The sequence below is a fragment of the Pogoniulus pusillus genome, chromosome 20 (genome assembly GCF_015220805.1).
Source record: "Pogoniulus pusillus isolate bPogPus1 chromosome 20, bPogPus1.pri, whole genome shotgun sequence".
NCBI lineage: Eukaryota > Metazoa > Chordata > Aves > Piciformes > Lybiidae > Pogoniulus > Pogoniulus pusillus.
Genome location: NC_087283.1, coordinates 13,190,001 through 13,217,500, shown reverse-complemented (window position 1 = coordinate 13,217,500; position 27,500 = coordinate 13,190,001). Strand labels below are relative to the sequence as shown.

The following is a 27,500-nucleotide window of genomic DNA, read 5'->3' as shown; positions in this document are numbered from 1 at the left end:
CATCCAGTCTGAACCTACCCATCTCCAGCTTTGCTCCATTCCCCCAGTCCTGTCACTCCCTGATAGCCTAAGAATTCCCTCCCCAGCTTTTTTGTGGGCCCCCTTCAGAAACTGAAAGGCCACAGTAAGGTCACCTGGCAGCCTCCTCTTTTCCAGACTGAACAGCCCCAACTCTTTCAGCCTGTCCTCATAGGAGAGGTGCTGCAGCCCTCTGGTCATCCTCATGGCCCTTCTCTGGGCACGCTCCAGCATCTCCACATCCCTCTTGTAATAGGGGCTTCAGAACTCAGTGCAGTACTCCAGAACTGGATGCAGTCCAGATGCAGAAAGGGTTGTCCAACCACTGGTGGTTTTATTTGGATAAAGACATACAAACAGAAAGGTAGTGGTTGTTCACACTGGAATTATATCATAAACTCCTCATTCTCATGAGAGGGATAATGTTTATTTGTGCCTAGGACAAACCTTCCTCAAAAACTGGGATGAAGCAGCATGCAGTACACCTTGTGATGTAAAGCTTTTGGCAAAGTAAGACTTGAACTGTATAATCAAATATAATTTAAATAACATGGCAGGGAGAGGCTGGACTACTGTTTAGCATTCTTTTACTTTGTAGAGGGGAAATTTTGAAGTCTGAGACTGGTGAGCATTGTGGATTAGCAGTGGACTCCTTTCTGTGGCCTTGTGGGAGTGATGGTAGGAAAACATGGGTCAGACTTTGGGAAAATGTGTGATTTTTGAGAGAGGTGGAAATGCCTTGTGGCATGGTTTCTGTGTAGTCTCGTGAAAGCTTTATTATCCTTACTTTGTGGGAGTGGTGTGCTGCTAGCTTCCTTGGTGATTCAGCCCCAACAGTTTGCTCCAGAAATGCTTTTTGTTGCACTAGAATACATACTGTTCTTATGTTTTTTTGGTTTTTTTTGTTTAGATGTAACTTGTTTGTGAAGTCACAATATGTCAGTGTGTCCCAATACATGATTAATGAAGTGTGCCTTGCCTCTTTTTCTATGATAGCTAACAACGTGGGAGACTTTCTTAAGGGAGAGTCAATGTGCTTCATGTACTTTGATTCTCAGCTAGGATGTTCTTGTAGTTTGTGGTTGGTTGTTTTTTTCCCCCTTAGGAAATCTTCAATTTGCAGAACAATGAAGGAGTGTGGGAGTTAGAATAGTCTAATTTAGAATAAATTTGAAATGTAATTGGTAGCCTAACTATTGGTTCTAGCTATTAACTGTGTGCCATTCTCTAGTCAAACACAGGGTTACATTGATGACTTCCTGTGATAAACAGGCTAATCTCCTGGGACAAACAGGCTAATCATAGAATGGTTTGGGGGTTGGAAGGCACCTTAAAGATCACCTCATTCCAAACCCCTGCCACAGACAGGGACACCTTCCACTAGACCAGATGCTCAAGGGCCTGTCCAGCCCTATCTTGGACACTTCACGCCGAGGGGTGGGGGAGGCAGTCATCTCTTCCACATTAACAGGGGGAAAAGGGCATGTTTTGCACATGGATTAACTCTGATTTGGTATTGGCATTTATTTAAAAACTCTGTAAGTAAGGCACTTAGTTCTGAACTTTTCAGAAAGAAGTCCTGTTCCTTAAGGAAGTTGTGCTCCTATGAAGGTGCATGTGCTGATGGCGTTGGAATGGAAGCGTAACCTTACAATAACACAAAGTGAAATGTCTGCCTCGAAAGAGGATTCATACACTGTAGAAAAACAGTGGAGTTTTCTGAGTGCAGTGCTTAGTAGTATAAAATTCCCCCAGCACCTTAGGCACCTTACACAGGTGACCACACTGTAGACCCAGACAGGTTCATATGTACCCCCAAGTAGCACCTCTTGCTGCTCATGTCCAGAGCTTCCAGGCCTTGAGCCATAACATAGGATTCAGGAACTCAGCCAGCTGCCTAATAGATATTGCAAGGCTTTGCTCTTGGGTGAGTGCTTTATTGGATGTAGGTAGAAGTGCTTTGTTTAATCAGAACTGTGGCACTCTAGGAAATTCTAGAGTGATCATATATGTTATAAATTTTGTTTTCAGCATTTGTGAGTTCTATGTATAAGCCAATTGTGAAATATTTGGAAAACACATCATTGAAAGTAGTGTTTCACATTTGTATATTTTCCCATATGTATATTTAACTGTTAATGAAGGCCGTGGGACTGAAGGCTGTTGAGACAGAAATCTTATTCAGGAGGCTACAGCTGTAGTGCTCTCTGACTCGTTTGGTCCTCCTGTATCTCCTCTGGGATTTGACCATTTTTAAAAGGAATTACAGATAGCAGTAGAAGAATAGCATTGTTGCTGTCTATTCATTCCATGGTGTTTCAACATAGGGCACAGATTAATATAATTTATTGTGTTGATTTTTGTTTTCTGGACATCTGTTCAATGCACCCAAACTCCTTCTGCATAAGACTCTGAGGAGCCATTGGTTTGAAACAGTTAGAAAGCACTGGACTAGATATTCACTGGTGACTTGGAGGTAAAATTCTTTATGCATTGGATCTCCAGCGCCCTGAGCTATCCAATTGTCTGTGTCAAATAACCCCAATGTGCCTTGTGTCAAATAGTACTGATGTCACTATTGATATTGTGTCAAAAAATGTCATACCTAATGTCTGTCACTGAAGAATGGTGGCAGAGTCAAAATTTGACAAAAAACACTTAGGGACAGATAATAAACACACTGTGCTTCTTTCTCATTCCCCTCAAAGGGAACTATGTAAATTGTGAATGTCTACTCAGATTTTCATATGCAGCACATGTTTTGTGTTGTATATTTCTAGCCACAGAGATTATAAACTTCCTAAAAATATTGTTAAACAGGGGAAGTTAATCAAAAGTGGCTTAAAATGACCCAAGGTAGCATGCACAGCCACAGTTGGCATAGAATAGCAACATGTGTTCACCCAAAGCAGTAGGTACCTTTAGAGACACGAAAGCATTAACATGAGGTACTGGGCCATGAGAAGCATGGTGAAGAAGACAGATTCGGTTTGAACTGCAGAATCATAGAACCACTTCAGTTGGGAGAGACCTTTAGGGCCATCAAATCCAACCATTATCTAACTCTACCAAGTCTGGTGCTAAACCAAATCCCTTAGCACTACATATCTGCCTCTTGAAACGCCTCCAAGGACAGCGATTCAACCACCTCCCTGGGAGCCTATTCCAGTGTTTGAGAGCCCTTGCACTTCTCTGCTTAAAATTTTAAAATAGTAAAGCTTTTAAAAGTTTGAAACCCATGATTGTGTATGATACTGGTTTTGTGAGAAGATAGTATTATTGTTTGAAATTGAAGTCTACTTCCATTACACATTTCAATGTGGCTTGATATGGCTTAGTCCCTCAGAGTTGTCTGACAGCATTCTACAGTTATAAAGCAAGGTCTACCCATGTGGATGTAGCCAAAGAAATATTTACAGATGTCTCTGAAGAGACAAATGTTCAAGTCTTTCTCTCCTAGAGAGAGAGAGAGAGAGAAGGAGTTTTGAGAGTTTTTAGTTAGTAGTATCTTTTGAGTCTCTCTGGTTTATGAAATCAGGATCTGTATCCCTTCTACTTCAGGTGCTGCGTTAGGAAGTTCTGCTCCTCTTGGACTGAACTGTGGTCAGCAGTATCTGGCAATAGTTTTGCTTTGAGCAGACAACTTCAGTAATTCCAAAGTAGTCCTGTTAAATAAGAGCATTAATAAGAGTAGACTTTTAAGCACCATTCTACTCTGCTCTAAACAAACTGCCTAGTTTTCTCAAGGAAATGCTTCATGTTGCCCTGAGAGCCTCTAAACTTGTGCGAAGTTGACTGGATAAGGCTGGGTGTTAGGTTGGACTGGATGATCTTGGAGGTCTCTTCCAACCTGGTTGATCCTATGATTCTAAGAAGTGTTGCCTTGTGTTGTCCACGAGGTCAAATCTTCTCAGGCATTAAATAAACGTTAAGAGACAGTTGTATCTGTCAACAGGCTGACATGTCATGAGCTGGTTTAGTCTTCTGCAACTTTCCATAATTGAAGGAGTCATATAGATACAGGAAACACCCTAATGTTTGAGTCAACATATAGAATCAGTTACTACAGAGCAGCTGTACTTCCAGTACCTGCTGCTGTTTTGGAGGCAATCCTGAGAACTGATGGAAATCCCAAAGCACTGGGATCATGAATCACCTGGTGCTGGAGTTATCATTTGGGGTTTTAGATACATAACTACTGGGGTTTTGTTTTCTTTTTTTTGTTAAAGTGTTGTGAACTTTGAATCCATGTTCATATTACATTTCTGAAATATCTTTGCCTGAAACACAATAGAAAATAGGATCTTCTGAGATCCTGACTAAAAGCTGGGCTGTAGGAAGTGTAAAATTGTTTGGTGGAAATAACTCAGGGAAGTTAACAAAAACAGATGCAAAGCATTTGCCTTATGACCAATCTAGCTGGATTTAACAAACATGGTGTTTTTTTACTACTTGATGTTAAATTCATTTAAAAAGAAATCTAGTCTTGGGCATTTTCCTTCTGAAATACAAAGTATTTGCAAGTTCAGTGCTGCTAATGTTTCTCAAGTAAATTAAATGGCCTAGGTGATGTTTATGATGATTTTGCATATGATGAATGGATCATCTACTGTCCTGCATTTAGGCTTGATGCACTCTGAAACGTGTTTGAAAGTCTTAATGAATACATCTGGATTCACTGGTCAGGTCATCTTCAAAATAACAAAGAGAAAATTTCCAACATATATTTTTTTTCTGGGGAAAAGGAACTGGCTTGATGATCCCACTCATAGAGTGATAGTCCATGGCTCATTGTCTAAGCAAAGTGGCGAGTGATGTTCCTCAGGTGTCTGTACTGAGGCTGGTGCTGATTAACTTTTTTGTTAGCAATGTGGGCAGTAGGATTGAGTGCACCTTCAGCAAGTTTGCCAGCACCACCAAGCTGCCTCTACTGACCTTCTGTAGCAAAGGGGCCAGAATTTGTATGAATTCTGAAAACACACAATTCCATAAAAAGAGTTAATGACTGGACTTTGGTTTGATAAAACACTTAGCACAGTAAAGTAACGTGGTAAAGTTTAATACACCACTACAATATCTTTCCATCCATTTAGTTTAGAGTTCTCCTTCTGCTGTTTAGCAGTTTACTAACAAGAATACCTGAACAACAGTAATACTTTAATGGTATTTACTAACATAAATATTTGCTTTCTAGAAGCAGTTACACAAAATTCCTGAACTGCAGTCTAAGCAACTGCTGGAATGTTTGAGGTAAGAAACCTGACCTTTGGGGAGGATCAGCATAAGGAGAACAGAGTTTCCACTGTTTGTGACTTGTGTCCATAGTGAGGGGGCTTGGAATGGCAGGAGGGTGAGCGACACACACTGCGTCATGGCTGAACCCCAGTGGAAAGTTCTTGTTGTTATAATTACATTGATAACAGAAAATACTTTATGTGAGTTTAGGCATATCCTTGTACACTCAAAACAGACAGTTTGGCAAGGTCTTTCTGCAACAGATAAGGAGAAATAAATAGAAAGAGACCTTCATCTATTCTATATGTTAGGAGTTGCAAAACCTGCGTCGAGAAGAAGAATCTTGAATCGGCTTTGTTCTAAATGCTGATGAAGTTACATTAGCTGCAACTTGAAAGCAGAACAAAAAATATCTTCTTTGAGGCATCATCTTTTCCACATAAATTCAGCTTCTCCTCCCTCAAACTGTTTAGTTGCCAGCTATTATTCTCAAGTGTTTGCATTCAACATGCATCATAAAGTATTGTATCCATGTTGCTGCGGTTGATGCTCAAGTGACGGTCTGGATATTTAATCAAAGCAGCTTTGACTAGGTCACAGAAGACAGCAACAGACAGGTAAAAGTGTGAAGTTTCATCAGTTGTTCCTCAACCAGAGGCCTTTTTGAGATTGTAGACAACTATATAGGAGCCATCTGGATTAGGGGGAATGGGAAGTTTATTCCTGGAAGTGCAGAAATTGCCTGGTATATTCAGGTGACTGTTGATATGAGACTAGAGCAGGTAGAATTTTTCCAGGGTGGGCTTGCAGTTGAGATATGGTATGGAGATGCCCTTTACTTACAATGCTACTTCCCTTACCAAAAAAAAAAATCCTTAAAAGAAGTCTTATATACTCTTGCCTCTTTTTTTTTTTTCCCTTAGCAAAGTAGTCTTACTTTGCTTATTTATTTTTCAGCTTTAAAACATCAGCATTTTATAGATCTGAATTTCACAATGTGAGGATGATTGCTACGTACAATTTGCAAAATTGTGATTAACCAGCCCCTGTTTCGAGTCAGTTCTCCCTAATTCACAAAAGGCTTCCAAGAATAGTCTGCACAAAATTCAGTGTGCAAATTGTAGGGCAGATTTTTAGAGGGCAGTTTAAAGAATGAAGTCCTAAGGGTTTTATCTATATTTATATCTCTTGTTAAACCAAACTCTTATGTAAATGTTACAATCTGTAAATAACAAGCTGAGCAGCTTTCTTAAAGGAAAGATTGCATCCACATTTTCTGAGATTTGGCAAAATTATTAACTCACACAATAGACTAATATACAAGTATATTTGGAAGCAACTAACACTAGCCTGTGTCTTCATCTATATTTTATGGCTATTTAAGGATTTAAGAATACATAGACCTTTCATTTTCCAGTAAAAATGGTCTCAAATAGAAAAACACTGCCCTTAGTGATGGCTTGGAAAAAAACAGAGATAGCTTTTGTATACTTTTACTTTTTATAGCCATTAATGTTGTAGTAAATCTCGTATTATTGTATACAGTCTAGATTATTCTTCATTCTTTTGCCTTTGGACAGGAAAGAAATTACTGGCTTCCATCAGTGTTATTGGCAATCCCCATATTCTGACATCTGTTCCTTTCTAAACATTTTACCAACCTTGATGAAATGTAGTTTAATGTTAGAAGCAGACTTGAAGGAAAAATTGGATGATAAAAAGATAACATTGATTAAACACCAGAAGTAATTTACCAATGGCTATCAATATTTTGATGGCTACTGCATGTTATTTCATAAAACCTAGGCATCTTATAGGAATCTTAATCATATTTAATCTTTAAGCTGAATAAATAAATTCTCATTTTTTTAAAAACAGAAGAGTGATAGACTGATTCTGCTCAATTTTAATACTCTTTGAGCTGTATTCCTGAGAATGTTTGGGGCATATAGATGCCATGCAATGCACATCTCCTAGAATTAAGAATGTCAATTGGCATTTCCTAATGCACAGTAGAAATGTCATTCATGACTTTGTGCTGTCTGTGGAGCTGTGCTACTGCAGCACTAGACCTAGAGTTGCCTGTGTTAGTCCAGGTGCTAGAGTAGGTGAGTCCTGCCAGGCACTCTAAGTGCCCTCAAGAAACAAAGGTATCTGGTAAACCACTGACTTCACATGCATACCTTCTGTACTACCTGTGTTTCATTGAAGCAAAGTACTAGAAGGTGAGCAGGATTCTTCTCTCTGGTATCAGTTGTAGAGAAATTATGTTGTCTCTTTCCACACCCTACAGAGCGGTGAGCTACAAGAGGGCCCTTGCAATAGGTTCTTCAGAGTTGGGGCAAAAGAAGGGGTGAATGATTCACTTCCCAGGATTGCAACAAGCTAATTATATCATGAAGGAGTAAGATATGGATAATATCCTCTTGGGATGGAAGTATGGGGGAAGTAATTTGAAAAGGGCTACACAGAGTGTGTGTTCTGATTCCATTGCAAGTAGATGTACAAGACAATGGGAAGGTGGGATGATTTTTTTTCCTTCAGGAGCACTAAGTAGCAGTGTCGGTAAAGCTGTTTGAAATCTGTGGTATTTACCATAGACTGGTAAAGTCTGGGAGCAGAATTTGGGCAATGCTGTACTGAGACAGATGTCCTACAGGTGAATTGTTTGTGAATGTTTTTCACTGAGACCATAATACTTCATAAGGGGGAGGAGGCTTATTTCTCTAGCACTGTGTGTGTGTGTATATATATATATGAACCATTTGGGATGAAATGAAATTGCAGCTTTTGATTAATTCATGTAGTCACACCAAGATTTTCAAAGGTGGAATTACTCTTGTAGAAACAGGATCTTATAGGACTCCAAAGCTAGTTTTTGTTTTTGTGTCTTTGTAACTTCAATTTTCCTACCAGCCCTCCTTTAGAACTCAGCATTTAATGTGAAAACAGATTTCACTTCCAAGAAAAGTAATGTATGGCAGCAGAAATTGAGTGGTCTAGGTTAAAGGTGGTGTGTGAACTGACAATTTTTGGATTCTAATACTCTGTGCTAATCATAAAAAGCAAAACACCAAAACAACCATATTCCCACATTTCAGCCAGAGACCTCTTGGCATGTTTTATAAATTCATTCAAAGATGAGTGAATTCTCACAGTTCCTTGCTGAGGGTATTTTGTGGAGAAAATAAACATTATAGACAAAATGTCACTTTTGGAAAGTGCATTATTTTTTCTTTTGGAAAATACTTTGCTTATTTGCACTTACCAGGAGGCTGCCCTGGGAAATGGGATGAGCCGAGTTAAAATATAAAAGGAAGAATAAAACAATTTGTGAATCAGACAAAGGAACAGGACTTAGTTCTCTGCTATAGCATGTTTCTCTAACTACCAGGATACAGATCTTGACTCTGTTGTCTTCTGACAAACTAAAATCAGCATCTAAAAATTGCTCTTAACACACCTGGTGCTTTGTACTAACCCTTTTTTCCTTTCTCCTCACCCTTTCCCCTCCCCTCACCCCGTCCAAAGCTAGAAATTAGAAAAGGAAGAAAAGAGCTGTCATTCTGTAGTCATATTTACTACCTACTGTTCAGGGATGGGGAGATGGAGAGGAAGAGTCAGTTATTTGCCCCGGTTTCACACAGCTAAATCAACAGGAGTCTGACTTAAGGCCCAGGAGTCCCAGCTAACCAGGGCAATGTTATAGTCAGTAGGTGTCCGCTCTTCCTTGCCAGACCCATAATGCCTGATAGCCTAATCACAGAATCCAGCTAGGTTGGAAGAGACCTCCTCGTACCATCTCACAGGCTGCCTTTAACATATGGTTTCAAAGCTGTTGATGTTCACCTGCTTAGATATCTGTACAAACTACTAGTAGGAACTACATAAATACCTAACAGATGCACAGGCTCACCCTGGGATTAATGCATTCTGGACTCGGACCCGTCAGCATCACACTCCTCCACTATCGCATGTTATTTTTTCACTTGCTCATGTGGTGTACACCTGTGACATGCTGGCAATGCACTTGCTTGCAGTCAGAGAGCCCCTCAGGTTCAAAGCTATACTTACATCTTTGTTCCCTTATGCATGAACCTTTTGAGGTTTTTCCCTTAGTGTTCAAAAGGCTTGAGCGTGGCATTACATCTTTAAAACCTATTCTGACCCTTTTTGAATATGCTGAATAGGAACCCAGAAACAAAGCCAGGAGAACTAGATAAATAGATGCAGAGAGACATCATAAGTAAGAAAAAAAAACAAAGCTCCTGAGTTTGCCAATATTACTTCATGCTTTTTATTGCAAACTAACAATAGACCACCACCTCACACAGCTGGGTGTGCAAATTGAAGGTGTGCTGAATGTGTGGGCTTTCCAAATGGAGCACAATAATGGGAACACCTGTGCCAAATAATTTTTTCATTGATTGATTTATTTTTTTTTAACTGTATTCATAGGCCTTCTCTTTTAGAAGTCTACACAGGGAGAAAAAAAAAAAGACATGTCAGCTACAGTTTTCACTTTTAAGACTTACCTCTCCAGGTCTGATGGAGCTATTGGAAAAGCATGGCGATTTACATGCCCTAAACAAATGTAGGATCAGGTCTTAAAATAGAGGAGAGATTGCTCATCTTCTGGACCCGGCTTTGCTAATGTACATTGGCTTTGGCTAACAGTCTCCTTGTTTGTTTGCTTGGTTGTTGTTTCTTTTCTTTTCATGAGCAGCCAAAACGTCAATATTCAGTTACAGCAAAAGAAAGGTTAAGAGAAATAGTCTGTAAATGTGTATCTTAAGGCACATCACTGATTTCAAATTATTAATATTCAATAATTCATGGTTGTTTAATGAAATGACATATCAAATCTGAAAAAGTGGAATTGAGACATTTCTGTAACTTAATTCTCATCACTGCAGCACCACATAGTTACTCCTGCTGCTGTTGTTATTTGGAGTCACAGATTACGTTTAGTGTTATGTGTGATGTTACATTTCAGGGACCAAAAAAAAAGCCTTTCAGCGCCAAGAATTTAACATTCTGAGCTATGGTCTGGGAACTATGAAGACAGACATACTTGGTAAAATCTAAGCATGCTTTTTTGGTCAGTGTGTCAGCAGTGGAAATGGATCCAATGGTTGTTCAGAGGGCTAGTTAACCTTTTCTCCTTTAATGATACTTGAATTTGAGGCTCTCCCTCACCAAAGGGCCTACCGACTTATGTCTATAATTTCTATTAATTCTGAGTCACTCATACATTGTGGTAACTTGAAATGGAAAATATTGGTTACAGTCCCAGAGAAAAAATTCTAGCCTGTCATTGTAGCCTTGTGCTATTTCAATACAGTAATACAAATGCATTCCCTCTTTGTGATAAGTGTATTTTTCCTTTTACTTTCTCATGCGACATTCGGACACTTTGCAGACATTTCTTCTCTATGGTCCCAGAGATTATATATAAACGTTCAGCAAGCTTTTAAAGACTTTTGTTACCCTTGAAAACAAGAGGAGCAAATTCTCTTCTTCTTTCTCACACTCAAACTTGGGCCTGCAGGAGGCAGTTTTGAACTTACACAGCTAAATTTGGAGCTTGTGGTACTTCGCTGTTAGGTTACCTTACGACCTTGTGAATATTTTCCTATGCTTTCTGTGGGAAATACAGCATCCTCCAGTGCTAGAGAAGGTAAAAAATGTTTCCTAGGCCCACTGAAGCTCCTGTTGACGCCTTCAGTGAGGAGATGGAACTGAGGAACACGGAACTGCTGCATGTTTTGGAAGTGAGAAGGAGACCCATTGGACAAAATTTTCTCTCCAGTAATCAAGGGAAGATGGGAGTCTCACAGCAGTAATGTGGACTCCTCTAATTACCACTTCCAAGTTATTAGCATCTGGAGCCCTTTTTCCCTTTCCTATCCAGCAATTACAGAGTGGGATAGATTAACGTGTTACAGAAGCTGTATAGTGGACTAAGTTTCTCACTGTGGCATTTAGTTGAAATTGAGACTTTCAGTTAAGTACAGGCTTTTTACCTGGCCTTGAATCCCAGGCCCTTCTCTTCATGGGTAACATATATTCAAGTACCACAGAAATTATTTACTTCTCTGCTCCCTGCCCCCACCAAAGAAGCAGCAACGTATTAAAAAGCCAAAGAAAAGCAGTCAGACACATGTTTTGCACATGAAGAATCACGTCTATAGTGAAATGGGATCCATATGTGTGTTTTGGATGTGAGCATCAGTTCTTAGTTTAGTGTTGCCCACATGCCAGGGCGTGTGTACTGCTGCTGAAAGCTCAGAATTTTCTTGCTAAATCACACAGAAAATTTGAACTTGGGGTTGTGTTAGAGTCATAAGTTCATAGTTTTCTGTTGTTTCTTTCCCATGTATAGTGTCCTTTGTTTACAACACAAATCCTCTCAAGATTAAACTTTAAAAAGACTCTGTGATTTAATGGACTTAGGATCATATTCTAACCTCCAGCGTGAAACAAGCCTGGCTGCTGCACTCAATAGCAATAGAGGATTGTTTGCAATTGTGAAGCAATGACCACCAAACGTTATTCAGGGGAAAAAAAAAAAGATGCTGGGACTAATTTTTGCATGGATTAAATATGCAGATGAATGTTTAAAAACTGGGTAACAATAGACGGTGACATACACAAAGGATAAAAGAGAAATTGCTACCATTCCAACATAACACTGCCCTCTCCCCTCCCTCCCCACCCCGATATCTTAGGAAAATCTTTCATATGAAGAAATGAACTAACTCGGAGCTATCTTCTGCATATGTCCTGCAGAAGGATCTGGGCAGATGGAAAATTGTCCTGTGTCAATCTGTTTGTAGTTTAAAAATTTATAAAGATAATTGTCTTTTCAGTTCATCTTCCAAGTTCTGGGCGTGTTTATGCTTATACATTAATTTTATTCCTTCCTTTCACTTTCCCCCAAATAAGAACAATCTTGTAAGTTTAAGATCAAATCCTTGCTATTGCTCAGGTACTTTACTCCTTACATAGTGGAAAGCGTCTGTGACTGCCTTGATCTCCAGAAGCTTTGAAATAGCATCTCTAAGGCGATCCTTAGTGAGTGGCATCAGTAGCAATAGTATGCCATCTCTTTTCTCTCTCTGAGGAGAGGGACAGCCTGTGACTATCAGATTAGCTCCTTGTCAAATACAGGTAAAAAGAGTGAATCGTCTAGAGAACAGTTCTAAAGCATCTTATACTGTACACGGGCTTGTTAGCTGGGTAATCTAAAGGTGGTGATATTCTGCCATCATATCTTGGTTGTTTTTAGGGCATGGGCAATGAGGTTTGGATTTTAAATACGGAAAGATCCTTCCAGTGCTTGCATTGAATGTAGCTGGTTTTGGGGTACTAATACTGGGTAATATAAAAAGCAAATTTGAAAACAAAGCTTCAAGCAAAAGGGAAGCGATGAGAGGAGTTTATTTCCTTGATTATTTGTTGTCATCACAGTCTTGCTTCTCAAAGATAGAGAAAGGTGCTTGCTACTAGCACTTCATTATACAGTAACTTCTGAACCTTCCCACAGAGGCTAGGTGATTAACTGGTTTTCTAAAGAAAATACCAGGCTGTTTTCAAAACTTGTGTTTTATTTTAATTTGTAATTATTTCCACACAAGTCTTCAGTTTTGGATCTTGAATTGGACACACATGCACACTGACTTGCATGTAAAAGATCTGTGACAGCAGTCACATGATGTTTCCATACCATAATTATTCTCTGAGTCAGGCCCAGAGTCCTTGAGAGATCCGGTAAAACCTAGAAAAAAGCTGGTTTGAGTTTACCTATGGGACTCAGAACTCAGTTCAGATTTTTCTGTCATCAGTATTTTTTTTTTCTTAAGGGAAGGAAGTGCCTTTAACTACTTCTTGTCTTATCTCTGTATTAGAGAGAAAGTTCTTAAACCGGTAGATCTCTAAAAGGAACATCACCAGCTGGAAATCTGGTCCGTGCAACTGTTTTCGTGAGTTGCTCCTGCATCTTCCCCTGAAGGTTCTTGTTAAGTGTTGTGGTTTAACAATCATATTTCTCAGATTCTTAAATGCAGTCATCTCACGCATAAGAAATCTATGCAAAGATAAGATGGTTTAGATTTCTTTTTCAGAGGGGAAATGGTGAAGCTGATTTTACCAAGGTGTGATTGTTTGCAGAAAGTAAATGTATAAAATACACAGAGATTGCTTCATTTCCTATCAAGTATATCTGAATATCTTATCTCTACAAATGTTATTTAAGAAACATAGTTGGGTTTTTTTTCCTGTTTTAATCTTTAAGTTGATCTTTTAAAATCTTATCATGGGTCATAAGAGATCTGTACTTATAAACCTTGGGCCACAATTCCACAGTAACAGTAGATCCCAGAGAGTTTCATGGGGCTGTGCAGAATGTCAGGACTACGACTGTAAAACACAACTGAAAAGAAGGCTAAAAGAGATCAGTCCAGGTAACTTTTTATTTGGCCAAAAGTTAAGAAATATTAAGACTGCTCAACAGCCAGACCTTGTGGGAGCCCCAAGTAAGAGGTCCTGCATTTTGAGGAGCACGTACCTTCTTTCAGCTTAAAAAGCAATCTGCATAGGCTTCTTTAGAAGTGTAAAAATCGGTGCCTGCATGAATGCAGATGTGAAGATATGAAATCAAGGTTTCATCTAGACGGCAACTGCCATATTGTGAACCAACAAGACCTCTCTGCCAGTTCTTAGAATCTCATTGTGTGTGCTGCGCAGCCCTGGCGTTACGGAGGCGAGCTGGAGCACGGCACGCCGTCAGAGGACTAGAGCAGCAAATCAGCGGCTAATAAAGACAGGCAGCAACAGCAGCAGCAGTGTTGGCCTTCTCCACAGCAGGGTACCACAGATGTTTCAGTTAACAAAGTGAGCTTCGCTGACAGAACATGTGTGTAATATATAAAATAATGGGAACCGAAAGAGGGGGGGAAAAAAAAAGGCCACTCCAATCCACCCATGTAAAAATGGTTTTTATTTATAACTGAGCAGCTGAATACAAATGTTGTCTGCTTACATAGGAGTAAAAAATAGCAGGGTGATGCGGATGAGAGACTTTTTATGTAGTAAAATAGACTATGCATTGAAATTCTTTTCTTGTCCCTAGGGTGGGTTCAGATCTTCAGCTGGGGTAGATCCGTGAAATTTTATTTTCTATCAGTGATATGTTTTTTTATCTCCTCTGAAGATTTGACTGTGCTGGAGGGTGGATCACAGTCAAAGTTTCCTGTGTAACACCGTGGAAGGCTGAACAGTTTTTACATGGTACCAGTTCTACCAAATGGTTGTTAATACTGAGGAGTTTTGCAGGATGGATTTGGAGAAACAGAAGTACGTAGTGATGACCCACATCTACCAGGGAAAGAAACCTATGAGCAGCTCTCAAGTCAGACAATTAGGAAAATGGAGGAATTACAGCAGAAATCCCTGGTTTTGTGATATAATAGGCTTACCCTGTATTGTTTAAGTGTCCCAAAGTAATAAGATCAACCTCATAGCTGAGGAATCCTTGGGTGAAGGAGACTGTCGTAGTCCTTTCCTGTGCTGGTCCCAAGGGCGTGAACAGGTAGCACGAACAGGGCAACCTAAAAATCACCGGCCACCCAGTGCCACTGGTAACTGGTGAATGCTGCCACAGTATATGGCTCCCATATGACTCTGTGTGTGGCCAGCTGAAGAAGGGTTTGCAAGATGATCAGAAGAAAACCCAGAATGCCTGGTTGTCCCCCACCTACCTTGTTCACACCTGTGCTGCACTGCTAGCACTCAATGCCACAAGCAAAAGCTGCCCAGTAGCATGCAACTTGTTAGCCTGCCTTGGAAGAATAACAGACAATGGGATGCTGCATGATAGAACAGGAAACTCTGATCAGAGGCTAATAAATGTTTCCTTGTAAAATGGAGAGATGCTTATGTGAGTCCAGATACAAAGTGAAAGTAAGACAGCCCCCAGAGGAATTACTGAGGTAATAAATGTACTTACTAGGGCAGTGTGTGCCAGAGCGAGACAGAAATGGGCTAAGACCAGAAGAAAATTAGAACCTCAAGTGCAAGCTGAAGTTCAGTGGTCAGATGAAATTCAACCCTTTCCTCTGAGAGAAAGAGTATCTGCTGGTGGCTGACTGACTCGATTATCTGGGATTGGCGTTGCCAATGAAAAGAACAACAGTGTATGATTTCTGCCATCTGTCCTGTTTTAAGAAGTAAGACATAGAATATGGTAACCAGCTGAAGGAGGACTTGGCTCTCTAGACATACATATTTTTATGTACAGATTGTGCTGTTGCAACTATGATGCTTCAGTGGGTCAGGATTTCTTTGGTGGCAAATTATTGCAGCATGTGGCTCAAAGCCGCAAGGTGGCTAAGTTCTTTTGAGACTGGCTATGGGTGATGTGGTTTGGTCCAGCACTATACCTCTCTGCATGCACTCCTGTGTCTTTTTTTCCTCTTGTTCAGAACAGAGTCATCTGAATTGTGAGAGGTGAGAGTGCATGTTTATTCACAGTGAAATTAAGACAAAATGAGGGATGAATGATCTAGTAGATATTTCAGAGGGTGGAACATAACTACAGCCTAGGTAAATTGCTCTAAAAATCTTATGGCTGTGTATGTGATGTGGTTTATGTTTTCACTGGTTCACTTTAGTGCTTGCTTTAGCAAGGTATGTAAGAGCAAGAGTTCTGTGCTGAATTCTTGAACTGGAGAAAGTAAAATAAAGTCTGTGTTTAAAAATAAAAACACTACTCCCCCCCCTGCCCCCAGCAGCATCTTAGAATTGAGATCCACCTTGAACATTCCAAGGGCAGAATATGAGACGCAGAATATGCTTATCAGGCTGCCCAACAAGATACCTTTATTCAGCCAAATTGGAAAACTTGTGTGTAACTCAAAAGATCAGAATAGAGTCCTTATTGAGCAAGGTTAGGAGGGATAGAAGCAATCGGCTTATATAGAGTATTTTTACCTCATAGGAATGTGGTTCTGATTGCTGAAAATGTATCCTTTGCAAGAAGTACAAGCATAATCCTATGCCTACTTTGCCCTTTGAGTAAAAGTATGCGTAATAGCAATTTCAGGGGGGAAAAAATCTATTTAAAGCCTGTTGAGCAGAATATCCACTTATAGAGGGGAAACTATAAGTGAATAATGGTAATGGAGTTCTGTTTTGTAAAATGCATAGGACAACTAATAGAATCAAGCTACTATAACAGTGGATGATTGAATTACATTTAAGAGAGTACCTAATTTATGACCTTTAAAAAACAGTTTTAGAGCTGCCTGTTTTGTAAACCCTAGACCTCCTTCATACAAAAGTTTTTAGGAATCGTGTGTCTTACTTTATATTATGGTCAGAGAACCTTTTGTGCTATTCTACGTCAGTTGTTCCATTAAAATATTTAAGTAGGCTAATTACTGAAAAGAAAAAAAATGCTCTCTGGAGAAAATGATTATACCTGTTTATTGGTATGGGAGAAGTTCTTCATCTGGGAGTAAATCTTGAGCCATCATGATGAACAGTGGCCAGACCCAGGGCCTCCTCAGGAAAAGGAATGGAGCCCTATAAATATCAGTTATTGAGTGTTTTTCCTCAAAATTGTAGTTGTTTTTTGTTTTTTAAATGTAAGCTTGTGTGTTAACTTCTACCCAATCACTGGTGCATTGTGTACAGGAACATGAAGTTTTATACTCTGACCATTTCTTCCCTCCCATTTAATTTTACTATATCTGCTTGTTTATTGCTGTGAAACTCTTTAAGTCTTATCTTGTGCAAAGGAAAGCCCTAAATTCACTGCACACTTTATTCAAACTTGGTATTTTTCTCAGTTTTAAGGAGGTTGTTCTTGCAGCCATTTGATACTGATTTTGTGTTGCAGTGTTCAAGAAAGTAAAGAGAATTTGAGAGCTGTGTAGCATATTCCCTTCTAAAACTCTGTTAAGTTTTACATCACTCCTCAAAACATCCTACAATTTTTTTAGCTTTTGTGCCTGAGAGTTATGCCTGCTGTGGTGTCATTCATTGCTCATCTTAAAAGAAGGCAGAGAACAAAGGTGGAATAAGCTGCTAATCTTCTGGATCAGCCAGATGTTATTATTCAGTGGTCTATGGGAATTTAAAGCACCTATCCTTAAGTGTGAGAGGTGCAGGAGAGGGGATGCAAGGCTGCTGGAAGCAGTCACTTGTAGCATCCTGGCTGCCAGAGAGCTGGTGCATCACGTTGTCTTAAGTGTGGCTTCTGCCTGCTGGGTGCAATGGAGCTCTCCAAGGAGCATTGCGTTTCCAAAGTACTACAAAAGGAATTGGCTAGTTTAAGAATGTGATCTTTTGAATTTTTTTTTTTCTTTTTTTAGGATCAATTTAGCAAGAAAGACCCTGCACTTCATAGGTCTGCTTGCTCACTACTAAAGCTTTGCACTGCAGCTCTCTCTGAGTTCCTGTTGAGGCAACCTCAAAATTACTAGTGTTGCATAATCAGAGCTACAAGGGCTGGACTGCTTGTGTATGGCTAAGGAACAGAAGAGAAAAAAGGCAGCCACGTTTCTGTGGTCAATCATACTTATGATTCTGTACTTTATAACATAAAAGTAAAAAAAAAAAAAGGTATTGTTTTACAGAGAAGCTCCATTATAGGTCAGCCCTTGTCTTAACCAGCCACTTGAAAGTGGCCCCACTTGACTCCCAATATGATTTACTCTGACCTTTACTTAAGGGCTGTTTCTGCTATGTCTGTGGTGTTCACAGCTCCATATGTTGGTTGCTTAAGGCTGATCTAAGAGTAAATAAGTACAGTTTCAGTGACACAAAGGTATAGGACTCAGTCTAGAAAATTAAAGCAATGAAAGGCAAGGGAGGTACTCTACCAGGAATTTAAGATTAGGCCTCTCTTCTCTTTTTGTAATTCTTGTCATACCTTTTCAGGTAAAACTTTTCTGTGCTTTTCTGAAAGTTGAATTACTGTGCTACCCTTTACATTCACTACTTGCAACAGGAAGAGATTCTGGCTTTTCCCTAAACTGCTTGCAGTCCAATATTTTTACATTGAGCATCTCTGCCGCAGTGAGGAACATTTCTGTGAGGATGAGAGAGAGTGTCAGGCTAAGGCACCATAAATAATTTATAGTCCTCAGATAATTGTCCTGTGAAAGTTTCCAGTGCTTTCAGTTTCTTCCTTCCACCCATTTTTTCAGCTATCAGTTATACAATCTTGACTTAATATTGTTAATTGCATAGTAAACAGAACAATATTGTTTGCCCCAAGACAGATTACCATTTCTCATTACAGAATTCTCATAGACCACAAATCATTGATATCATCTCCACCAGTTATAATAAAGTTTATCTTCAATCTGATAAAAAGCATGTACTGAATAATAACTGTTGCTCTTATTGTAGATGGTTTAAAAACATACTTTTTTTAGAAGCTGGGTAGTCCGTTGAACTTACAGTTCTGTATTTGCCCTAGCAAAGAGAGGTTGGAGTTGTGGACATACATGGTCAGATTTTCAGGTGTGACACTGAGCATAGTGTCAGAAGATGCACTTGGCAAGTGATGAACCTCTATTGCCACAACGGACTACGAACAGTCAGTCTCACTTTTCCTGTGTTTATCTTCTTTTGGACTTGAATGTGTTCTTCAGTGTTATGTAATTTGCATATTTGCTTTATTCTTAGAGAATTTAGGTGTGTTTGCATGCTGAAATAAGGTTTATCTCTTCAGGTTAAATTGTAGAGATTCTTGGTGGTCTGATGGTTTCTGCCTCAGTCCTCAGGATGAGAAGTTACACCTACAACACTGTAAGCACAGACACTAAGTCCTGGCTGAAAATAGCTTGGTAAAACCAGTCTTACTTTACTTATTTCCAGCTACTATTGATGCACACTCACAGATGAAGAAGAAATAATTTAGTGTGACACAAACCACTAAAATCCATAAAGCTAATACTGAGGTGGAAGCATGGATAGTGTAATGCTTTTCAACTATTTTGCACAAAGTGGAAATCTTCCAGTAGTGCATTTCTGATCTTCTCTGGTGAATTTAGCAAATCTTTGCAGGGGTAGGTGAGTGAGGGTCGTAATCTTTTATCCTTAAATGTTTTTATGCCATATACACTAAGAAGGAAGCATTTGCATCGTTAGTTAAGTGTCATGAAGAGCAAGAGTGGCCCAGATGTTAGCTGTCACAGTTGAATTTTGCATTTTGCTACCTGTTTCTATTGAGGTTAGGCTCACCCAGCACATTAAGTCCTAAATATAAACCTTCTCAAAGCTTAGCTCTGTTCCTGACTCAGGGTAGTGCCAGTTTGGTCAGAAGTCCTTAAAATTTTGAGACAGTTTTAAAGTTCAGGGCTGTAGTAAGATAACTGGAAATACTGTGCAAGGCTATCAGGGTTGGATTGGAGTGTGTGAAGTTGTGATTGAATCAGGTTCTAGTGCAATTCTGTGGGGAAACATGAATTCAGCAGGATTCTTTCAGAGTTGAACCCCAAACTCATTAAAATATTACAATAAAGTAATTAATGCACATGGCCACTAGACACTCTTAAAATGTAAATTTCACAGCTGTAAGAAATTAGATTTGTTTAAAAATAACAGAAGGCTCAAGTACAAATTATGGAGTAAAAGCCTGTAAAATCTCAAACTTGGTTTTAAGGCACAGCTCTCTGGTTATGGTGTTTGGGTTTTTTTGGTTTAAATTTTAACTAGATCATTTACTTTAGTGCTAGCATTGAGAAACTGAATTCCTTGTCTGTCTTTTGCATCTGAAGTAATAGTCAGATGCCGCTGTTTTCTTCTAAGAAGGTCAGACTAAGAGAACAAGGTAAATTGTACAATGAGTGTGTCCAAACCCTATCTTGCATTCAAGAGGTGCCAGGCTTGCAGCTACAAACACAGTACTGCAGATTGCACTGATTGCCAGTTTGAGTTGTATGCACAGTTGGGAGAACAGGTAGTTCTCAGCTGACACCCATCTATTAACAGTTGTTGGAGCTGCTGTACAGGCATTTTGGCTGGCACAAGTATAACTTGACCAATTTGAGTAGTTCCTAGAAGTCAGCACCCCTAAATCGATCTGTGTCACAGAGGCTAAGAGAATTAAAGCCACTCCAAAGTTCAGGAGTGATGTAGCCAACTAGATTTTGCAAGGGAAGTAAGATGTGTCTTTTCAGTGCAGAGGCCTAATTCCAGAGTCTCTGGCACTTTCTTACCCGTTGCTGTTTACAAACTTGGGACTGACTGTAATGCAAGAAAAGACTTTGACTTACAAATGTCCAGCAGTGTATTTCAGTCTGTTTACATTTGAAAAAACACTGACATGTAAGGCTTCACAATGGCTTCTTGGCACACCAGCTTCAGCAGAGTACTGAAATGGCTGAAGGAAGGAATTCTGGTCAGAATATGCTCCAGATGAATCCTGTTGGAGCTCCATTTCTAAATGTATGCTACGTGCCTAACTATTAAAAAGTTCAGATTATGACCCCTCTAATGTCATTTTAATGCTAGTTTTTAAAATGTAATTATAAATCAAATTACATTTGAGATCTGAAGCTGACAGTAGTGAGCTGAAACACTCGTAGAGCTGCTTTAAAAATAACCCCTCTCAAAATTTATTAGTGATTTCAGAAACAGAAGTGCAAGTGGACTGGCCAGACTCATCCACATTGTTTATGTCTGGGATAAGACAATTTGCAAAGTGTTAGTTGTTTTCTGGTTTACAGAGATATGCTACATGGGATCTTTCCTCTTTACCTTGAAATTGAATCTCCAAAGTTTGAGTTTCTTTGGTTGAGCAGAAGGCATGGGTTCATTTAAATTGAATGTTCTTCTTTCCTTTCTCATTCTGTACCATAACAAACTTGTCTAAAGATTAAGAATTCTAAACACTAAACAGCAACCCTAAGTTGAGAAAAACAAGCCATGGTTTGACAAGTGCAAAGGTTTTGCACGACTCAAGCATAGGAAAGAAATGCACTTAGTAACTGTTGTGTTGGTCAGTGGCTCTCCTCCTCAAGGTAAAGATTTGTTTAAATTTGAAAAAAAAGTGCTAAAAAAGAGACCAGAAGGTCATAGCTGAGAGGATCTGGGCACCGAGCAGGATTGAAATGATCCATTCACATAATTTCTAGAAAGGATTTGGTAACTTTACTTTTTGCTTATTGTTTTGGTGTGTCTTTTTTTAATTCTACTAAATGGAAGTGTTTGCATTAGATATTGCTGTAGCTTGCCTAAAAATGAGCTAATCCACAAAGACAGTGCATTAGAAACTACAGAGTTCAATTTCCCATTTATAAGATGTAGTTTAAGGGAGCAGGAGGGGAGAATCACTGGGTAGGTGAACCTGAATAAAAAAATTCATAGTGACTCCATAGGTACATTTTGGAGTTTTTCTTTTGCCGTGCATGTGGAAAGTATTTATTCAGTGGTTACTTACAGAATTCTTCAGTGAGTAATGCATTTAAAAATAATCTCTATTTGTACATTTTTTTTATTAGACTATTTATAAATTTGTAGTCATAGCTGGTTACCTAAATCATGTTATTTCTTCTGTTCTCTGATTGCACGAGTTACATATTTACTTGATTCAATACACAATGTAAATTGCGAGCGTTACAGCTGAACATACATCTCAGGAGTTTTGTATGGTTGCTCAGTTATATAAATCAGCCAGTTAGAAGAGGGAGGGGACATACCACATGATTTACTTAAGCAGCTAATACTTTAAAATTTCTAGATTATGTATTGCAAGTATACATTTTGACCACAGTTCGTAGATTATATAAACTGATTGGTATTATTTCCATCCCCTGATTAATGGTTGATGCTGTTACATCTACAGAATGAATGTCAAATTCAAACTTCAGTTTGAAATTTGAAGTCAATGAATATTTAAGCATTCATGCTAGATGTTGACTGTGAAGACGTGCTAATATTGGTACAGCACATATGCTCCAAATTTTGCAGACAGACAAAACCAGAAAACAGTGAAGTGTTCCTGATGCTGTTAACCCAGAATTTTACTCTGAACCACAATGTTTTGTTCTGTTTACTCAGCTCTTCTTTTTACCTGGTTTTGCAGATGGGGAAACTGAGGCAAAGAGGATAAAGGATCTCTCCTGGGCCACGTGTTGATGTCCGTTCCCACTCTCTAGACATGTGCACTGACTACTAGACTTCACTGCTCTGGCTGCTGCAGGTAAGACAGATTGTATGTACAATGTGATCAGTTCTTGAATTGACTTACATTTCCCAGAATGGCAGGAGACTCACTCCCTTTGCAGGTAAAGCTGGGAAAATCATGTGAAACAGACTGTTCTCTGCAGCAAGCACGAAAAATGCATGGGCACACTGGTATGTCAACTAACAGCTAAAACATATCTTTACCTTAAACACCTTTTTTTCCTGTCGGTCATTAAAACAGCTGGTGTGATGGGTTGAAGGTGTTTTTTTTCCTCCCACAATTAACACTCTTTAAGGGAAGAATACCAGATACGTGTTACTTAAGATGCTTTTTTTTTTAATTGGAAAGAGAATGGTGGAAGAGGACAATATGGATGTGATAGAGTATATTTAGACTTTGTTCAGAATCATGTAGGCTATGTTTGTATTGTAGTTGCTGCAACTCTTGCAGACAGTCATTTAGAAAGCTTCACAATGCAGTACCATTGCAGTACACTGTGCCAGCTCTCCTGTTTCTTAGAAAGCTTTTTTTTTGAGTCCAAGCTAGCCAGTTTAAAGCATTCAGGAGTTGCAGTTGCCTCAGGGAGTGCAGTTAAACATACACAAAAATTTTACTGAAAGCAAAACCTGCCTGATTGCTGTTAAGATTTGCATGAGTAAGGATTACCAGATTTTCTCCTGTGTGAGTAGAGAGAACGCAGAGTAGAGAAAGGAGGTGCTAAACTTGAATAGAAAGGGCAATGGTGCAGTTATGTGATGAGGTTACTGTATCACTTCCTGAGACTTGGGTCCTGTCACTTGTTCACATTATGTGAACTGCCTTCCCCGTAGGGCTAAGGGTAACAGAATTTACCTGTGCATTTGCTGGATTCATTTAGGCAGTGTCATCAAAGCTGTATGCTAGAGGGTAGAGTCAAAATCTCTCCATGTGTTGATGGGCTGCTTACTTTTCCCCAACACATGAAGTCAAAGATGAGAGACAGAATTTCTTGATCAGTAGAGAGTTAAAAACAAAACCAAACAAACACAAACAAAAATTGCATTTGAGAAGTTGCTTTTGGTCTTTTTCCTGGCAGGCATAAAATTCTGCACTGCAAGGTAGGTATGTATGTAGGAGAAGGTATGAGCTTGTCTGGCCATAGCTGCTTCAGTGGAAATACATTCTCATCAGAGATTTGCTTGGATAAAACTGGGGAATGGCCACTAGGGTCCTAAGGTTTTCTCTGGTGAGGAGACAGTTTTTTTCCCTAAGATAGTGGCCCCTGAGCAGCAGGTAACAAGGTCCCAGAAATAAGGTGAAACTCAGTAAGATCTGACGATAGCTCTCCAAGAAGTATGTAAATTAAGGAAACAATGACCTCTAGTATTCCTGTTATTTCTGGATAGTTGCCATATGAGCTAATAAAGCTACAGCCTCGTTGTGCTGTATTTCTTAAGTACTGCTCTCCTATAGTTTGGGAGAATGCATCTTGAACACTGCTACCACTTGGTAGTTGCACAGTTTGGCCATGAAAGACTGGCTGAAGTGAATGAGGCTCATTTTGCAAACTTTTATCAGCATATAATGAAAAATTGCTTAGAAGAATGGTCTGAGGCTACAGTGGGTTAGTCGAATGCTTGTAGTTAAGTGTGTGCTGAAGTACTTTGCTGTGTGTAAGGTTCAGGTTTTTCTGTATGAAGTAAATTGATTTCATAAAAGCATAAATTTATTGCTACTTTTATAAGAATTCATAGACTAGCTTTGCACTGAGTAGTTAGGTAGCTTCCTTGTTTGCTTTTAAATTCTTATACATGCAATTATGCATTGTAAGATGGTAAGAACTTTTTTTCTTGCCCCTTACGTAGCTTACCCTTCTCTCAGTGTTCAGTGAAAAGAATGTCCAGAATTTCAAAATCACTGTTGCTCATACTGAAGCAAAGATTCACATAAAACATGTCTGCATGTGTGTGCTCTCCCTCCTTTGGTGTGCAATCTACAATCTATATTTACATGCATATATACTGTACACGCACAGTGCAAAGAATCAAAGCATAGCAGCTGTTTGGTGGTGACAGTATAGGTATGCAGCCACAAAAGAACTTAAGATAACTACTTAAATGACATCTTCAGCAAAACACTAATCGTCCTGTGAAGGATCCCCCTGCAACAGATGACATGAGCATTTTTATGTTCTGTTTGCTGCTGCCATGCACTTAATTCTGTTCAAACCGTATCAAGGAGACTTGAGAAAAAAGTCAACCATTAAAGACTTGCTCTTTGTTTTTTCAATCTGTGACCCCAGCAATCTCTTTAGCAAGCCATGGTTCAGTACACTGGCACACAGCAGTAGTTCTACAGTGGAAAAATCATAAAACAGATGGAAGCTTTACATTTTTGTTTAGTTTTTAAGAGCAGTTTTTATAACATCGCTTAAAATCATTCTGATGCATCATACTGTTTACACTTAAAGCTTTGTAGCTAAGATGTTTACACTACAGAGAATGTTTTAAGATATTTTATAGTTATGATATTTAGATAATTGGCAAGAAAAAAGATAGTTTGTTGAGATTACAGTGATGTTGGTAACCGTGAAGTAACTTATGAGTCTCAATAAATATGTCCAGTTTGGTGGAAAGTACAAACTCAGTTAAAACAAAACAACACAAGAGGGAATATCTTTTTAGTGAAATCATTTCCTTTTCTTAATCAAAAGATGACAGCCACAGCCTTAGAACTCCCATCTGTAGCACACTCCATGTATCTGTGTACATGGCTTTTCTTTTTGCGATTGATACTGTTGTATCAAATCAATTAATATGCTGCCTGAGTTCAAATTAGATATCAAATGTTAATAACGTGAACTTGCGTGCAAAAATTGCAGTGATCTAAAGTGAATCCCACTCGTTCTCTCTTAATCCTCTGGTTTCAAGATAAATACAGTTAGATGTTTTCATGTAGAAGAATGTCTTCAGAGTGTAGTTTTGGAACATTCAAAAAAAAAGTCCCCCAAAATGCATTAATCAAAAACAATAACTCCTTTTAACTTTTGTAACTGCTCAGAAGTGAAGTATGAAATAGTCTGTGTGTGGGCCACAAATGTTGGGAATGCAAACATTTCACAATAAACATGTTTAAATGAAAGTACTTGGCTAGATATACTGGAAGATAGTACATGCTGGGTTAATTAATGCATACTCCATAAAAATAAACCTTACTTTCAAGATCTGACCAATAAAAATCATTAGTATATTTGGATCAGATGTGCTGATGGGCGATTTTTATGTATGCATTAAAGTTTTGTAAAGCGAATTGTCCTTGAAAAACCTAGAAACAGATTTCAATTTAAAGTCAAAACGACCCATTACATCTACTCTTTGTGTTTCCCTATAGTGTTATGATGAATTATTTCAGTTTTATCTTCTATACCTGCAATTGATTTACTATTGATGGGTTGAAATTTATCATTTTAAATGCATGAATCACAGCTACATAGCTAGAAACTGTTCATGTTCATAGAAATTGTTTGCTTGTAGAATGCAGTATCTGATTCTAGGTATAATCAAATTACTATACCACACTATTTTTCTTCAAAAAACTTCCACATCTTAAATTGAATCATTTTAGTACATGCGTAAAATAATATTTTATATGAAAATAATAGTCTTATGGAAATCATACCTATAAACAAATATGTGAACTGGCTTGGCATTGTATTGTTGAGGCAGTTAGAAATAGTGAAGCAAACTGTGATTGTCTTTCATGTTGAATAGTGTCTTTCTCCAAACCTGGCCTCATTAAAGTCCAGGTAGTGGATCAGTATTTGACAGATGTCAGAATCCAACATGGGTAATTTACTGAATTTGTGGTTGCTTTGTAGGAAAGTCCCACTCTGCATCCTTGGTGTAGGAGTCTGTATGAGCAGAATTAAGTAGAATTAGCTAGAGACTGTTTTCTAAAAGTGAGATGAGCACATTTCACTTTTTAGTCCCAGGTCTCTGAAATAAACAAAAGATGTTGGATAGGTCAGCTCAAAACCAAGCATAATATAAACAGGACAAAAAATTAATTCACAGTTAAAATACACATGAAAACTTTCCTCTATGATTATCAGTAGCAGTGTTTTTATTAACTTTAACAGCAGCAGTATGTATAAATGGATCTGTGCAGAAGAATCTTGATATCTCTGTAGTCAGACTGATTTCATTAGCAATTAGAGACCTGATGTAATTTTATCATATCTTTTCTGTAGCATTCACAAAGTCACTATTCTTGCACATGAGAAGAAACCATGTTTGTTCAAAAGCCTTCATATAACATTATCTCAATCCTGCAGTGTATCAAGTTTTAGATGTTTTGCATTTTAACTCATCCACTAGTTACCTAGTTTCTTGTGAGCATTCTAAAGGATTTGGAGCTGTGCACAAGCTGGGTAGGTTTCAATGGAAAGTGGGCTGCATAGCAGATAGCTGCTTAAGTCAAGACTGATGAAGCTAATGGAGGCTGTGAAAATGGCTGTCTGACAAGCAGATAAGTAATGAAAAGATCTGGGAATATGCTAGTAAACAAAGACAGGAAAGCTGATGGGGGAAGAACTGGTAAGAGACAGTGGTTGACGAGTTTCTGGTACTGACAGCAAACATGATCTCCACAGCTGTATCTGTGACTAACTTAAAACTGGCAGGACGTTCTTTAGATGATTACATCTATCAAACTCCTTAAAGAAAGAATAAATATTTTGCCAAAATGGAGGACAAAAAAAAAAAGTCTTAGAGCTGTTTTAATAAACTATTAAAAAACTTATTTTGAAGCCAGCGACTTAGAAGGCAGTGATTTAGTTCTAGGAAGGGAGCTACTGGTAACAGAGGCAAATAGTAGGCAGGAGGCTGCAGCCTGTACTTTAAATACCTTGCAAGATATCATCTAGGTAGACTATGGGCTTCTAATTCACATCTAATTAATAGGGCATAGAGGAAAAAGGCATCTCCCACACAGGCTACAGAAGTAAAAGACAGATTGCATGAATTGTTCTTTGGACTGCTTGCTTTTATGCATCTTTTTTTTTTCC

General features: G+C 38.8%; 1 protein-coding gene across 17 annotated transcripts in view; it reads left to right on the top strand.

Moving 5' to 3' along the window:
• The window catches only part of ZNF536 (zinc finger protein 536), a 351,072-nt gene that overhangs the window by 81,237 nt on the left and 242,335 nt on the right, over nt 1–27,500 (top strand). For 13 of the 17 annotated variants that reach the window (XR_010306047.1, XR_010306046.1, XR_010306045.1 and 10 more), the window contains one exon: nt 22,355–22,471. The exons of 1 other annotated variant lie outside the window; for it this stretch is intronic. The gene's annotated coding sequence lies outside the window, so the exon portion shown is untranslated. Of the gene's footprint in view, nt 1–5,212; nt 5,269–22,354; nt 22,472–22,556; nt 22,627–27,500 lie in introns of all 17 variants that reach the window. 3 more of the 17 variants (XR_010306048.1, XM_064160278.1, XM_064160270.1) reach the window with 2 other exon arrangements.